The sequence below is a fragment of the Phyllostomus discolor genome, chromosome 2, assembly GCF_004126475.2.
Source record: "Phyllostomus discolor isolate MPI-MPIP mPhyDis1 chromosome 2, mPhyDis1.pri.v3, whole genome shotgun sequence".
Classification (NCBI taxonomy): domain Eukaryota; kingdom Metazoa; phylum Chordata; class Mammalia; order Chiroptera; family Phyllostomidae; genus Phyllostomus; species Phyllostomus discolor.
Window position 1 is genome coordinate 150399843 of NC_040904.2, and position 16930 is coordinate 150416772.

General features: G+C 36.9%; 1 protein-coding gene across 4 annotated transcripts in view; it reads right to left on the reverse strand.

The window, feature by feature from the left end:
- Window positions 1–16930, reverse strand: part of FRS2 (fibroblast growth factor receptor substrate 2) — a 103965-nt gene that overhangs the window by 36784 nt on the left and 50251 nt on the right. For all 4 annotated transcript variants that reach the window (XM_028533033.2, XM_036018694.1, XM_036018693.1 and 1 more), the window contains 2 exons: window positions 12967–13061; window positions 11806–11848 (listed from right to left, as the gene is read on the reverse strand). The gene's annotated coding sequence lies outside the window, so the exon portion shown is untranslated. The remainder of the gene's footprint in view (window positions 1–11805; window positions 11849–12966; window positions 13062–16930) is intronic.

Below are 16930 nucleotides of genomic sequence, written 5' to 3' on the forward strand. Positions count from 1 at the left end.
TAAGAAAAGGAAGATCAAAAATATGAACAGTAAAATGACAACAAACTCACAACTATCAACAAATAAACTTAAAAAAAAAACAAAAGAAAGAAAAACAACAAAAACAAAAACTAAGCAAACAACTAGAACAGGAACAGAATCAGAGAAATGGACGTCACGTGGAGGGATTTCAGTGGGGAGGGGGAAGGGAGGAATGGGGGAAAAGGGACAGGGAAGAGGAAGCATAATTCGTAGGCATTAAATAGATGGGGAGAAGTCAAAAATGGTATAGGAAACACAGAACTCAAAGAACTTATATGTGCAATCCCATGGACATGAACTAAGGTGGGGGGAATGCTGGAGGGTTGGAGGGGTGCAGGGTGGAGGGAGGATAAAAGGGGAAAAATTGGGAAAACTATAATAGCATAGTCAATAAAATATACTTGTAAAAAAATTAAATACTTAAAAATGAAAACAAACAAACAAACAAAAGAACCAAAACAATACCTAAAGCAAAAACAAACCTCAAACAAAATGAGTCCTCTCCAATTAAATCCTCTTAAAGAGGGACTGGGACATTAGCACAAATGACAAAGAATAAAAAAATTTTTTAAAAAGTTACATACTTACAATTAAGTGTACATGTCTAAACAATTCATGGAACAAATAAGAATTACTTTTAAAATAAACAAAGCCAAGAATATTCTGTACCAAAATGTGTGGGAAGGCAGCCAAGATGATACTTAGATGCAAGTTAAAAGACTAAGAATTCAAATTTAAAAGTTTTTTTAAAGGACAGCATAAAAACCCCAGAAATTCTGAGGAAGCAGAAATAAATAGCAGGACTTAAAAGGACAGAAAACATTCACAACAGAGATGATCAACAGAGTCAACAGTTCATCCTTCTAGAGAGTGATCAAAATGATAAACCTCTGGAAAAAACTAATCAAGAAAAAAAAAAAAACAAAAAAAGGGAGCATCATTACAAATGCTGCAGAGATTAAACTAATAAGAGGATATTACAGACAATTTTACTGTAATAAACTTGTAAATTTGAAAAATTTTTAGAACATACAATCTATCAAAAAGGACTCTCACTTTCTAATCTAAAACCTATCGCAAACCTACCATCATCAAACATCAAATCACCAAGTGTGATTTGTACTGGCATAAGAAAAGACATACAGATCCAACAGAACAAAATTGAGAATTCAGAAATAAACCAACACATTTATAGTCAATTGATTTTCAATAGAGTGCCTGGACAACTAATTTAATATGGAAAGAGTGGTCTCCAACAAATGGTGCCGGGACAACTAGATTTCCAACAGAAAAAAAATGAAATGTGACCTCTACTCCATACTCTATTAAAAAAATTAACTCAAAATGGATGAAAGACCTAAATGTAAGCACTAAAACCATAAAATTTTCAGAAGAAAACATAAATCTTCATTACCTTAAATTAGGCAAAAGTTTCTTTGTTATGACACCAAATTATAAGAAAAGAAATATACAAACTGGACTGCATCAAAATAAGAAACATTTGTGCCCTGACCAGCTGTGGCAAAGCAAACAAAAGGCCACAAGGTTCAATTCCCATCAGGGCACATGCGAGGGATGCAGATTTGGCCCTAGGTCCGAGTGCATGAGAAGGGCAACCCATCAATGCCTCTCTCTCTCACATCAATGTTTCTCTCCTTCCCTTTCTCCTTCCCTTCCCCAATTTCTAAAAATAAATAAATAAAATCTTTTTAAAAAAGAAACATCTGTGCTTCAAAGGACACTATCAAAAAAGTAAAAAAGACAATCCAAAGAATGGGAGATAATACTTGGAAACCATGTATCTGAAAAGAGTTTAGTACCCAGAATATAAAGAACTCTTACAACTCAATAGTAAAAGGACAAATAACCCAATTTTTAACTGGACAGATTTGAATAGACATTTCTCCAAAGAAGATATACAAATGACTAATAAGTACATGAAAAGATGATCACTCTGACCAGGTGACTCAGTTGGTCAGAGCATCGCCCGGCGCACCAAAAAAGGTTGTAGTTTTGATTTCCAGTCAGGGCACATACCTAGGTTGTGGGTTCAATCCCCAGTAGGGGTACTTATGAGAGGCAACCAATGTTCTCCTTTCACGCTGATATGTCATGCTCTCCCCTCTCTCTCTCCCTCTCCTTTCCTTAATAAGCATACACTCAGGTGAGGATTAAAAAAGAAAAGATAATCAACATCATTAGTCATTAGGGAACTACAAATCAAATTCACATAGTCCACCTCATGCCCAGCAGGATGGCTATAAACAAAAAGATAGCAGCCCTGGCTCGGTGGCTTAGTTCATCGGAACATGGTCCCAAACACCAAAAAGCTCCAGTTCAATTTCCAGTCTGGGCACACAGAGGAGGCAACTGATACTTTGCCCTCACATCAATGTTTTTCTCTCTTTCTCTCTTTCTCCCCCTTTAAAATAAATAAATATACTCTCAGGTGAGGATTCAAAAACAAACATAATCAACATCACTAGTCATTAGGGAAATACAAATCAAATCCACATATTCCACCTCACAGCCATCCACTAGGATGACTATAGTCAAAAAGATAACAGCAGTCCCGGTTGGGCAGCTGGTTGGTTGGAGCACTGTTTCTTACACCAAAACATTACGGGTTCAATTCCCAGTCAGGGCAAAGACCTCAATTTGGGAGTTGCAATCCTGGTGGGGTGCATATGAGAGGCAATAGATAGAAGTTTCTCTCTCACATCCAAGTTTTTTTTTCTCTCTCCCTCTCTGTGCTTCCCTCCCACCCTCCCCACTTCTTCTCTCTCTCTCAAATCAATGAAAATTGGACTTCTGGTCAAGATGGCGATGAAGGCAGACATGGCTTGCCTCTTCACACAACCACATCAAAATTACAACTAAAATGTGGAACAACCGTCATTCAGGAACATCAGAAATCAAGTTGAATGGAAATTTGACAACATCCATCCAGACTGGTAGGAGGGGCACAGACGCAGAACAGACTGCTCACACACCCACATGGATAATAATTTTCGAGAGGTATCTAAGAATCAAGGAGTCCCAGCCCCACACCAGGCCCCGCAGCCCAGGATTCCAATGCCAGGAAAAGTCCCCACAACTTCTCGCCGCAAAAACCAGCAGTGATTGAGTAAGTAGAGGAGGCTGCTGGAGACCTAAGCAGTTCCTCTTCGGGACTCACCTACTCAGACCCACTCTCTCTGGGATCCAACAATAGGGTGGCTGCTTGAAGGGCCCCAGTGGTATACAGGGAGAGACTGAAGTGTCTGGCAACTGGGAAAGCAAAGGCCATTGTCCCTCTTTGCCTGGGAACCTCCAAGCCCAGCACAAGTAGCAGCCATCTCAGATTGCATCTCAGATTGCTCAGGGTGCCCCGGACAAAACACAGGTTGGGGCTGACTCTGGCGGGTACCATCTGGGAAACCCCAGGGCCAGCACACCCAGTGGATAGCTATAGACCACATCAGAGCACCACCACCCTGCCCCTGCACAGCTGATCCTCCACAGAGGGCAGAGGCTGGTGGTCAGTGGTCAGAGGCAGCCCTTGCAAGCTGAGTGGCCTGGGTAAATCCCTCCCATTGATCTACCAATAGCAACCAAGGCTCAACTACAAGAGGAGAGTGTACTCAGCCCATACAAAGGGCTCACCTTGAGTACACAGCTTGGGTGATAGGGGAGGCTGTGCCCTTGGACCCTATGAGACACCTACTATATTAGGCCATACTATTAAGACAGGGAGTCAAAGAAGCTCTACATAATACATAGGAACAAACACATGGAGGCTGCCAAAATAAGCAAAGAAGCATGGCCCAAAAGAAAGAACAGATCAAAACTCCAGGAAAACAGCTAAACAAAATGGATAAGCAATCTATCGGATGCAGAGTTCAAAACACTGTTTATAAGGATGATCAAGGAACCTAGTGAGGACCTCAACATCATAAAAAGGACTCAGTCAGAAATGAAGGATACACTAATTGAAATAAAAAACAATTTACAGAGAAACGACAGTAGAGTAGATGAAGCCAAGAATCAAATCAATGACTTGGAACAAAAGGTAGCAAAAAACAACCATACAGTACAAGAAGAAGAAAAAAGAATTAAAAAAAAAATGAGGGTAGTATAAACAGCCTCTGGGACAACTTCAAGTGATCCAACATTCACCTCATAGAGATGCCAGAAGAAGAGAAAGAGCAAGAAATTGGAAATGTATATGAAAAGACAGTGAAAGAAAACTTCCCTGATTTGGTGAAAGAAATAGACATGCAAGTTCAGGAAGCACAGAGTTCCAAACAAGATGGATGTAAAGAGGACCACACCAAGACACATTATAATTAAAATGCCAAAGGTTAAAGGTAAAGAGAGAAGATTGGAAGCAGGGAGAGAAAAGCAGAGTTACCTACAGGGTAGTTCCCAGAAGACTTCCAGCTGATTTCTCAAAAGAAACTTTGCAGGCTAGAGGGGATTGGCAAGAAGTACTCAAAATGATGAAAAGCAATAACCTACAATCTAGATTACTCTACCCAGCAAAGCTATCATTAGAATCGAAGGGCAGATAAAGTACTTCCCAGACAAGGTAAAGCTAAAGGAGTTAATCATCACCAAACCATTATTGTATGAAATGTTAAAGGGACTTATTTAAGAAAAAGAAGATCAAAACTGTGAACATGGCAATAAATACATAACTATCAACAACTGAATCTAAAAAACAAACTAAGCAAATAAGCAGAACAAAAACAGAATCATAGATATGGAGATCTTTGGGATGGTGGCCAGCGGGGAGGGGAGTTTGGGGGATAGGAGAAAGGTAAAGGGATTAAGAAGTAGAAATTGGTAGCTACAGAATAGGCAGGGGGATGTTAAGACCAAGTATAGGAAATGCAGAAGCCAAAGAACTTGTATGCATGACCCATGGACATGAACTAAGGAAAGTGATTGTCAGAGGGAGTGGTGGGTGCTGGGTGGAGGGGGGGCAATGGGAGAAAAGTTGGGACAACTGTAAGAGCATAAACAAAAATACTTCTAAAATAAAACAATTTCTAGCATGTGAAAGGCAAAACCATTAAGATTTTAGTTGAGAATGCCATCAGAAGTTATTAAGGTATACATGAGAAATGACAAATAACCAACTGAATTCAAAGATGAAATTATTATAATCTTTTAATTTCCCTCCATATTTTACATATTAATCAGAGCAATCATGTCAAAGGAAGCAGACTATCTGATTTTAAAAAATAATGGGATTTTAATGTAATGCAGAGCCTCCAATGTTCCAAGTACTTCACATCCTAAATATAATATACATTTATGCCCTTACTTAATATCAGCACACTATTGAAGGGATCTGTTAACAAGAATTTTTTTTAAAAAAATCATATACCTAATGGTTCAGTAAGTGTCTGTATCAATGTCTGTGTCAATATCTCATCTTAAATATTAGCAATGATGCCCATGGTAAAATCTAAGTGGTGCTTCAAATAAGTGGGGTATTGGTTCGAATGTTCCCATTGCTCCTTGAATCACATTTTTTACTAAAAGCCAGAACCTCTCTTTGGATACTTCAGGGAAGAAACACCTAATGTATTAAGATAAGATCTCCTTTGGAAAGAGTAAGAATTATTTTAAAAATAAAACAGTCTGAAGGACTTTCAAATAATTCTGAAATTCAAAGTGTCAAGAAAATAAGCACAATATAAGGAATACATCATTCCCTTGGGAAACTGTTAACTATACATATTAATTAATGTATAACTATATAACAACATATAAATATATATACATATGACTGAAAGGGATGAGTTGGAAAAATAATTATCCCAAAATAATTTTTCAATAATATGAAATGTGTCCATCAAGCAAAATAAATTAATTCCCATTTCACCCACCACCAAAACACCCTCCCCCTTTCTCCAACAACACACACATTAATATAAAGTAGATATTTTCAATATGAACTGTAAGCATATGGCTCATATGAAAAACAAAATGATTTTAACCACACAAGTTCCAGCACTCAGACTTGCAGTTTCTACATGCTGCCCACACAGCACTTTGTGAGCATGTGATTAGGAGGAATGATGCGCAATCACACCACATTCCTTCCCTCAGCTCACACATCAAGAACTTGCCCTCTCAGCTGCATTCTTCTGCAAACAGCCATGGTCACCTTAGCAACCCTATGCTCCTAATATGGACAGCTGGTCCATTTAAAGTCAGCCCTTCTTGGCAGGGAAAATGCTTGTTCTTCAAATTAGGGGAGAAAGAAGAGGTTTTCCTTTCAATACACATTACAGGGGTTGATTCAACTTGATCAGCACTTTTGTTCTGTGGCAGCAAGCTGGGTCGAGTTTCAGCCTATTCTGAGTTTGGGTTTTTTGGTGTGTGTGTGTGTGTGTGTGTGTGTGTGTTAATTCTAAAGCAAGTGGCTAAAAATAAAATAAAGGCAGCTCATATGAAATTCTAAGGAAGAGTAGAACATGAAAAACAAAGGTATCTGCAGTAACTGTATTCTCTTATAAAATGATAAAGCTATCCACATGGTTCAAAGTTCAAATTTACTTATATTGAACTGTAACATCTGAAGCCTTCATATACAATAAGAAGTCAGAAGATCTCTTTTTAAACATCATAGCCTAATATTGAACAACAAAAACACTGCTCAACTTCAAAGTCCTATCCTATAACTTCACTCTACTCAATACACTGTGAGTCAACGAACTGATCCCACCATGGAAAGACTGTAAAATTTCACAATCTTTCCAAAGTCCCAAATGTAAATTAGGTATTGAAACCAAATGGCTAGTATATCTGAGAATTCTCCAGACCTACAATAACCTAGGATAGCACTGGATTACGCAAAACCAATCTTGATCTTATGCTTACACCATGAAAGCTGGGCCTGAAACAAATTAGGTCTCTTGGGATAAAAGATATAGGTTTATAATGAAGTTTACCTGATTTTTATACTACAGATTAATTATTTGGGGAGAGGGGCAGGGTGGAGACCTGCCATGTCCTAAAATATGTGAGATCACATTCCAGACCCACAAAGGGATTCTATACTCCCATCCATCAAAACGAGACACCTAATCTTTAAGGAAAGTATATAGGCATATTCAAAACTAAAAGACACCAAAAATTTATGGCCTTCATTATAAATGGGAAATATTTATGAAATAATTTTCTGTGTAACTGTGGTATACAAAACCTATTTAATTTAATAAATGTTTAATTAAAAATGTTTTAGTGAACCTTAAGGTTAAGTACCACCTACATTATTCATTGGTTATATTTTTGTTTGTATGTGTGTTTTTTAAACTTCTCAATGAGGTACTCCCTGGTTAGAAACATTTCTTTCGAGTTAAAATTATTTTAGTAATCATATGTTCTGTATAAACAAAGTATCAGTTGCTGAGGTAGCAATATAGATTAGTACAAAGAACCTAAAGCTAATTCCAACTACCGGTTTCATCATTTGTAAAATGAGAATACTATCTGTCTTATTTAGTGAGAATAATAACTATGCCACACAAAATACTCAAGAAATTTAAAAAACTAAAGAAAAAGACTGTGTTACTTGTCTAATTCCCGGAACTGTCATTTTTAAAAAGAGTGGGGATAGTATTTAACAAGGTACAGTATACCAAATCAGTATCAACTTCAAGAGCTTCCCACCAAAGATCTTATAAAATACTTGTGTTGACATATTAATTACTTCTTTCAAAAAGCCTCAACACTGGCTCCACTTTTATCAAATGCCCAACCCACTGTGCACACAAGTCAGGGTGATTTCAACCATTTTTAAGTGTACAGTTAACAATTTTTTTAAAGCTGTCATTGTCCTTTTAAAACCTTGTGAAGTAGGATGATACCATATAAGTGCAAATAATTTTGTTTTGATTATTTTCTACTCTAAAAAAATTATAAAACCACTTGGGTATTTGTAAAAAATGAATATTTATTGAACACTTATATGGGAGCCATAAGAGTACTAGACACTATGATCCATTGTCATTGTATGAATGTCAAAGACTTAAATTGCATTTACCAAAAGAACACAGGCAAAGATGTAACAGATCAAGGTTCCCGTTCACTAAGATTAGATTTTTTGAAGTTTCAAGTTATGCCTTAAGTATTATATGGTCCAAGAAATGAAAGAGCTGGATTTCTCCTGAAATCTCTGAGCAGTGCCCTGTGAGATCAGAGAGTGCTACAAACAGGTTCAGGAGCCCTTCTTTTAACCCCTCAGAAGTAGAAGGAAAAAACAGTGAAAAAAAGAGTTTCACAAGAAACTTTAAAATTAAATCTATTGGGAATTTGTCCTCCCTTCCTCCTCATCAGTTCCTTTATTCTAACACTTGTTTTCAGTTATCAGGGTAAAAACTGATTTAATTAACTAAATCTGTGGCAGTCTCAAAACTAAGTAAAGATATGTTTAAGAATGCAAATTTTACTCCAGATACAGGATATTGGAAAAAGTGAATGAGGAAGAGTTACTGAATAATGAACTATATAAGCATTTCTAATTAACAGACGGAATTAACCTGTGGTGATAACCACTACCTATACCAAAGAGTTCCTGAGAAAATTTAACCAAAGTCAACTTCTTAGGGCTGCCAAGCAATTGATTTCAAGTTCTTGGCATAAGGTAAGCATACTAATAAGGAGATTTTACTATTTATTCACTTGAACATTTCATCTTTCAGAAACTGAGAATATAATAACGGTAATCATTCAGTAACCGACAGGGACTCGGGGGGAGAGGGGAGGGGGGAGGAGGATAAGGGAGGAAAGAAGTGGAAGGGTCTGGTTAAAGAACAAGTATAAATGACCCACAGACATAGACAACAGGGTGGGGACTGACTGGGGGGTGAGGCAGGGGAGAGCAATGGGAGGAAATTAGGACAAGTATAACAGAACAATAAAAAAATAAAATATAAAAATTAATAAAAATGTTAAAACATGTTAGGCCCTGGCCAGGTAGCTCATTTGATTAGAGCATCATCCTGATACGCCAAGATTGCAGGTTCGATCCCTGGCCAGGGCACATACAACAATCACCCAATGAATGCATAAGTGGAAGAGCAAATCTACATTTCTCTCTCTCTCGCTCTCTCTCCATCTTCTCTCTCTCTCTCTCTCAAATCAATAAAAATTTTAATACTAGATGCTACTCAATCTTTTATTATCTACCTGCTAAAAAGCATTACACCTTTAAACTAAATATGCTCTTATAGCAATTGTTCGATTTCCATAGATAAAAACATAACTAAATAATTTCCTTTAATTTAAAGCCCCTAAGAAAATTATTTAACTTCTGGTCAAGATGATGGCATATGTAAACACAGCTCGTCTCCTCGTACAACCACAGCAAAAATGACAACTATAAAACAACTATCATCCAGAATTCTCAGAAAATCAAGTCCAATAACCAAGGAATTAATAAAGTCAATTGATTCAGACAGGCAGGAAGAACAGAGACATGGCAACACAGAAGAGGCAGTCCCACATCCACAGGGACTAGATAAAAATCAGGAAGTATATCTCAGGAGTGAAAGATCTAAGCTGCACGCCAGGCCCCCCTGCCCCCCGACCAGGTTGCTAGTACCAGGAAGGTAAGTCCCGATAACTTTGGGCTATAAAAAACAGTGGGGGTTGGGGCAGCGGAAGACACTGTAGGATTCTCAGGACACTCCTCTTAAAGGGTCCACAATGGACTTAAGACTTACAGAGACTCACTCCCTCTGGGCTCCAGCACTGGGACAGTAGCTGGAAAGGCAACAGTGGCATATGGGGAGAAACTGAAGTGTCTGGCATCAGAGCGAGTGCCAGGGGATGACTCCCTCCCAGGCAAAACTCCAGAGGCCAGGCAGCAATCAATGTCCCTTTTCTGAGCCCTCCCTTACAGAGAGCCACAGAGTGGTGACATCATATCTGAGACTCCATCAAGCTGGGTCACACTGGTTGCCCTGCTCATTTGATTACCCAAGGTTCTGCCCCATCCAACTTAATGGTGCACTTTTCTACATTAGGCCACACTACTAAGACAGGGAGTCAAAGAGTTCTATCGAATACACAGAAACAAACACAGGGAGGCTGCAAAAATGAGGAGACAAAGACATACGTCCCAAATGGGGAGAAAAAAAAAAAAAAAAACAGAACAAAACTCCAGAGAAAGAACTAATCAAAATGGAGATAAGCAATCTATTAGATGCAGAGTTCAAAACACTGCTTATTAGGATGCTCATAGAACTCATTGGGTACCTCAACAGCATAAAAAAGACCCAGGCAGAAATAAAGTTTACACTAAGTGAAATAAAGAAAAATTTATAGGGAATCAACAGTGGAATGGATGAAGCCAAGAATCAAATAAATGATTTGGAATACAAGGAAGAACAAATTTAATCAGAACAGCAAGAAAAGAATCAAAACAATGAGTATAGAGTAAGGAGCCTCTGAGACAACTTCGAGCGTACCATCAGTCAAATCATAGGGGTGCCAGAAGAAGAGAAAAAGCAAGAAATTGAAACTTATTTGAAAAAGTACAGAAAGCACAGAGAGTCCAAAACAAGATGGACAGAAGAATGACCACACCAAAATACATTATAATTAAAATGCCAAAGGTTAAAGATAAAGGGAGAAACTTAAAAGCTGCCAAGAGAAAAGCACATGGTTGCCTATAATGGAGTTCCTATGAGACTGTCTGTTAATTTCCCAAACGAAGATTTGCAGGCCAGAATGGAGTGGCAAGAAGTATTCAAAGTGATAAAAGTAAAAACCTACAACCTAGCTTACTCTATCCAGCAAAGCTATCATTCAGAATGGAAGGGCAGGTAAAGTGCTTCCCAGACAAGGTAAAACTAAAGGAGTTCATCATCACCAAGCCTTTATCATATGAAATGTTAAAGGGACGTATTTAAGAAACAGAAGATCAAAACTATGAACATTAAAATGGCAATAAATTCACAACTATCAACAACTGAATCTAAAAACAAAGCAAACAAACAGAACAGAAACAGAATCATAGATATGGAGATCATTTGGAATGGCGCACCATTTGAGAGGAGGGAGGGGAGAATGGGGGGAAAGGTACAGGGATTAAGAAGTACAAGTTGGTAGGTACAGAATAGGCAGGAGGATGTTAAGAGCAGTATAGGAAATGGGGTTTTCTATTCCATGCAAAGAATTTATATGCATGACCCATGGGCAAGAAGTAAGGGGGAGTGAGGGGATTGTCAGAGGAAACAGGGATACTGGGTGGAGGGATAAAGGGGGAAAATTTGAACGAGTATAATAGCATAATCAATAAAATATACTAAAATAAAAATAAAACCATCGGTACTGATAAAAGAAATTTTTTAAATAAAAACATCCATTATTTAAAACAAAAGCAAATAAAAAAAATAAATAAAGCAAGCCCCTAAAAGAGATACCCAGCAAAGTCATTTAGGCAATGTCCACTGAGGTAGAAGGTGGATGGACCCCAGTGGAAGAGGAGAACTTTTCGCACAATAAATAAAAACCCACTCCTATTGACATTAGGAATAAACTCTGACCATGAAAAGTAGTGTTTGAGTTTCAAAGGTGACTACTTTTATCACACCCTTTTATCCTAACTTCAAATAAGATGAACCGGTGTTTCTAGCAAATAAAGGTTTGCAAACAAATTTGTGACAATCTTGCAATAATCAATAAAAGATCTGAATATGGGAAGGGAATTTTTAAAAATCAAGAAAATTTTAGCCTGTTTTCAACTTCATTTGTTTTATTTCTATACCAATAATTTCTTACCTTGTGGAATTCTCTTCTGAGAAAAACAGATACAATTTTGTTCCTAAAAAAAATTTCAGGTAGAAAAGTTAAAATGTTAGTTTCAAAACAGAAAGTCTGTTGAAAATGAAGTTATAAAATGCTAACACAGTACATACAAAGTATTATAACATTTGGTATTACCAAAGCTTACAGAAGAGATAGTAAGTCTTTAACAATAAAAGTACTTTATTATTTTTATAAAAATAGTATTTTTATCATTACAAAAATACTCAAAACGATCAAATCATTTTTGCTAGGTACACGATCTGTGGCACATTATTCCAAAACATCGTTACTCGACTGGGTTTTACTCCAGTCAAGATTTGATATTTTGAAGTGTACTTTTTAGGCATAACCTACATGTCATAAAATTCATCCTTCCAATGCATAACATTCAGTAGTTTTTTTTTTTTCCCCAAGATTGGAAACCTAATCTTTTTTTTTAAGATTTTATTTATTTATTTTTAGAGAGGGAAGGGAGAGAGAGAGAGAGAGAGAAAGAGAGAAACATTAATGTGCAGTTGCTAGGGGTTATGGCCTGCAACCCAGGAATGTACCCTGGCTGGAAATCGAACCTGGGACACTTTGGTTCCCAGCCCGCGCTCAATCCACTGAGCTATGCCAGCCAGGGGGCGTAGTTTTTGCTATACTCAGAAATTTGTGTAACCTACTCTAACATCTAACTCCAAAATATTTTTGTCACTCCAACAAGGAACCCTGTACTGAAGCAAGCAATTTTCTGCCAGGGAGGACTATTTGAAACAACTTTTTAAAATTTACAGGAAGCATATTCTTTGTAACACCATGATCAAAATTATGTTTTCTTTTAAATGTATAGAACAAAGACTGACAGGGAAAACAAATATTGAAAAATTATAAGAGTATATGTATTAGTGACTGACTCTTTCATATATTCCCTCTAAAGCTATGATTTTATAGTATTACCTTAATTGTTCTTAAAAAGTATCACACAAACATACATTTTCTGAAGCTATATGTTAGAATTTGTACTATAATCAACAGTAAAAAAAGAAAAAGAAATACATATACACATTTTAACAATGTCCACTATGCTTTTTTATTGTTTTTCAAAGTAGATTAAGTAAGTATAAAGTTAAAGAAAATGTTGGCCACACTTACTAATCTGGTTGAAAAGCCACAGCTGCATTTTACTTTATGACAAATTGGCTGTTTCATCACTTTGCATCTGGGCTTCTACTTCTTAATGGTCATTTCTGAAATAAAGATGTAGTAATTAAGTATATTATAATAAAAACATGAAATCTTTCATGACAATTACCTAAATTTCAGTGACTACAGGGAACTATCAAAAGAGTTCTTGAGCAACTTTCCAATACAGAAGATTAGCAGGACTGAGGGTGAGCTGGGATGGAGCACAGGCTATCGTCCCACAGGCCCTAAATTCAGTAGTCAAGTTACAAGTACTGAGTATAAAAATCCATAACTTCCTCAGTCCTCAATCCTTTTCACCCACCAGGGTCTTGCAACTGTTAAAAATGCCATTTATAGATTGGAAAAAGAAAAAAAGAAAGATGTAGAAGATAAGCACTACAACTGCACACTTGAGAAAAAGATCAACAGTTTACTTGTTATGTCTGTCTGTCTATTTTTCTCCTCACACTTATAAAGTAAGCTCCAGAGATTTCTGTCAAATTTATTTACTGATATTTTTCAAGCACCTAATACAATGACTACTATGCATTAAGCGCTCAGTAAATATTTACTGAAAGAATGAGTAAACTGGTGAATGATTTAACATTAATTGATAACATATTTAACCTGACAGTATCTCAAAATGGCAAAGTGTCAAAATGCCGTATCTTCCACACAGACACCATTGATGCTAATGCCAACTACATTATCTTTATTGCTTTGTTCTCCAGTAAACCCAATAAACAAAGCCCCCAGTTAAAAGACAATCAAGACAGAATACCAACCTTCAAGGAACAGAACAGAGGCATATATGTCACTTCCTAATTTTGTTAGTGCAACTTCTGGGAAAGACTCCTGGAAGGGGAATTGCTAGATATGCAATTTTGCTAAATATTGCCAAATGGCATGAGTGAGGGTTTTTTTCTTTTATAAATGTGTGTGTTCTTTGAGGTGCTGGTTGTGAGGAGAGCTAAGCATATAAGAGAAAGTCTTTCATGAAGAGTGACAGTCTGACAAGTCTCAGAAATAACCCTCACAGAACCCAGGAGTTCCCTACTTTCAATCCTGTAGCTAAATCAGTATTCCACAAAACACTACTCTTTTTGTAAAAAGTTGGGGGAATACAAATACTAATACAGACTTGCTTCTTTTTCTTTCAAAAAGAAGCAATGAGAAGGATAAGCTGAGACCATTTTTAAAGGGTTATCTACAGAGATAAGAGAAAACAGAGTAGAAGGAACTTTGAAACGGAAGACTTCTCAGAATATACTTTATATTTTTTACTTTGAGGACATATTTTAAGAGCAAGTGAACATTAAATGACACTGACATTCTGAAATATCAACAAAAGAAATAATGACTACCACTGACTGAAACATTAACATATAAAAAATTCATCTTTGGAAGTTGCTAGGGCACTGACAACTGAAGATCGATAAAGGGGAATAATCAAGCATTTATCCTGGCTTTCTTTATGAAAAATACCTCAGGGTAATAACAGCAGTCAATAAATGAAAGCTCTTTTTTATAGGATTCCTAACTTAAATGTAGAAGTAATGATAGGATTAGGAATCGCCATTTTGTAACTCCTAATGAAATAATAGATATTTAAAAGCCATCAATGATTGTTAAAACCATTAGGTAAAAAGGCTAATGGAAAACTTTTAATGGATCAGTTGACAAAACTTGAACCCAGTGATTAATCTTAACATCATTAAAAATGTGTCAATCAGCCCTGGCTGGTGTGGCTCAGTGGATTGAGTGCTGGCCTGCAAACCAAAGGGTCCTGGTTCAATTCCCAGCCCAGGCACATGCCTGGGTTATGGTCCAGGTCCCGGCTGGGGGTGCACAAGAGTCAACTACACATTGATGTTTGCCTCTCTCTTTTTCTCCCACTCTCCAAAAATAAAATATTTTTTAAAAATGTGTCAGCCAGACATGTGCAGAAATAGTCATGACTATCCATTAAATGTTCATCCTGAAAGCTCCAGTTTCAAATGGTATCCACAATATTACCTATCACCTGGTCCAAGCCACCTTATTTCTCATGGGCAGTACTATAATAGTTTATTATCTGATCTCCCAGCCTCCCTCCTCCCTTGCTCACCTCTAAAAAACAGTCACATTAGTCCTTTTCAAAAAGAAAGTCAGATCATTCTTCTGCTCAAACCCTCTAATTGAGTCTACTTCATTGGTCTAAAAGGCAAAGTCCTTACAAAGGCATAGGATCATGATCTGGTATTTCCCTTCCCCATCTCTCTAACTTCATTTCCCACCATTCTCCCTCTTGTTCACTCCATTCTAGCCACACTGGTTTCTTTCCTACCCTTAAACACATCAGGCATGTTCTCAGGGCCTCAAGATTTGTTTTTCCCTCTACCAATCACACCAGTTAACTCTCTGGCTTATTCCTCCTCCACCTCCCTTAGGATCCCGTTTTTATAAGTTATATTATCAGACAGATATGCCTTGGTATCCTAGGCAAGCCCAAAACCTCTGCCTCAGATTTTCTTATCTGGGAGAGAATATGATAGGAGAAATCAAGTCATAAATTTTGGAGATGACAATCATTTGAAACACAAAAAGTCATCAATTTTTATATCTTTGTGTTTAAACACCTATAGAACTATACTGTCCTTTTCAAGAGATTCTAGATTTCACGATCCCAAATTCAAAGAATTAATGAAGACAGAGCCACCATATTGTAGGGTTTTTGTTTTTGTTGTTTTGCTTTTAAATCATCTATATCATAACACTAGAAAGGAGAGGGTTAAAGATTTGAATTAAATGGGTCCTATTAAAAAACAACTATCAAAATAAATGGCATTCCCTTTCCTCCCACTCCTTTAAGGATTTCTGTTAGGGAATACATGATAAAGTTCCAAGTAATCTCAGGACAAGTTTACTTTCAAATGTATCTGTTACCTTCAGGCACCATGACCCCCCAGAAAGAACTCACTAACTCTATAATGTGACTAGACAAGCTATGACATGGTTGGGATGTTTGAACTTAATTATTTTTCTTTAAATAAACAAACTCCCCCTGGGTTAAGGCCTACTCTGTTTTAAACACTCTATGGCTGGCAAGCTTCAGAGTCTTAAGAGAGATAGCCAAGAGACAGAGAAAACAGCAAGTATGACTCAGTGATCACATTTAATAGTCTCTAAAGATCAAAACAAAGATACCACTTCTGTGGAGAGTTCTCTAGAATTGCCCCCAAACTGGGGTATTATCCACATACCTTTCATGTGAACAATTTAGTTTAAGGTTCACAAAGCACTTGTTATGTGCCTATCAGACCTTAGGTACAAAAATAAACCAAGAGTACAATGAAAACAATCAGCAGGGGTTCTAAGAGTTGAATGATGAAATTTAATGTTAAAATCTGCTTTGTTTGGGATGAGGAGGATTCCTTGAGTATTTTTTGCAGAAACACCCCTGCTCACTTGGAAATCACACTTTAACAAATCCTATCACTTGAAACAAGGCTAATGAATTTAAAGTAACCTCTACTGAGCAACTTCTATGTGTGCCAGATATTGATATTAAGCTCACAATTCTCAGAGCTTCCCTATGAGAAAGGTATTAACAAAACATATACATTGGTTAAATATCATGTCCAAACCAGAAAGAGACAGCACCACGATGCAAAACCTCAGTCTTTCTTTTTTTCACTATTATAATCTGTAGTAAACTGGAATAAAATAAATCACAATATCACATTTCCTCCATAGGAATAACACAAAATCCAGGCTGCTCTTTTAAGAAATTTGTTCCATTCTTCCAAAGTTTGCCTTAGATAAAAAAGTAAAGAGGGAAGGTTTACTCTTATACATTATTAAGAAAACTGTAGCATTAAGGAATGAGAAGAATATGCTACATTTAGGTCTAAGTGAACTGAGTAGGAGCAAGCTAGGCTAGCACAACTTA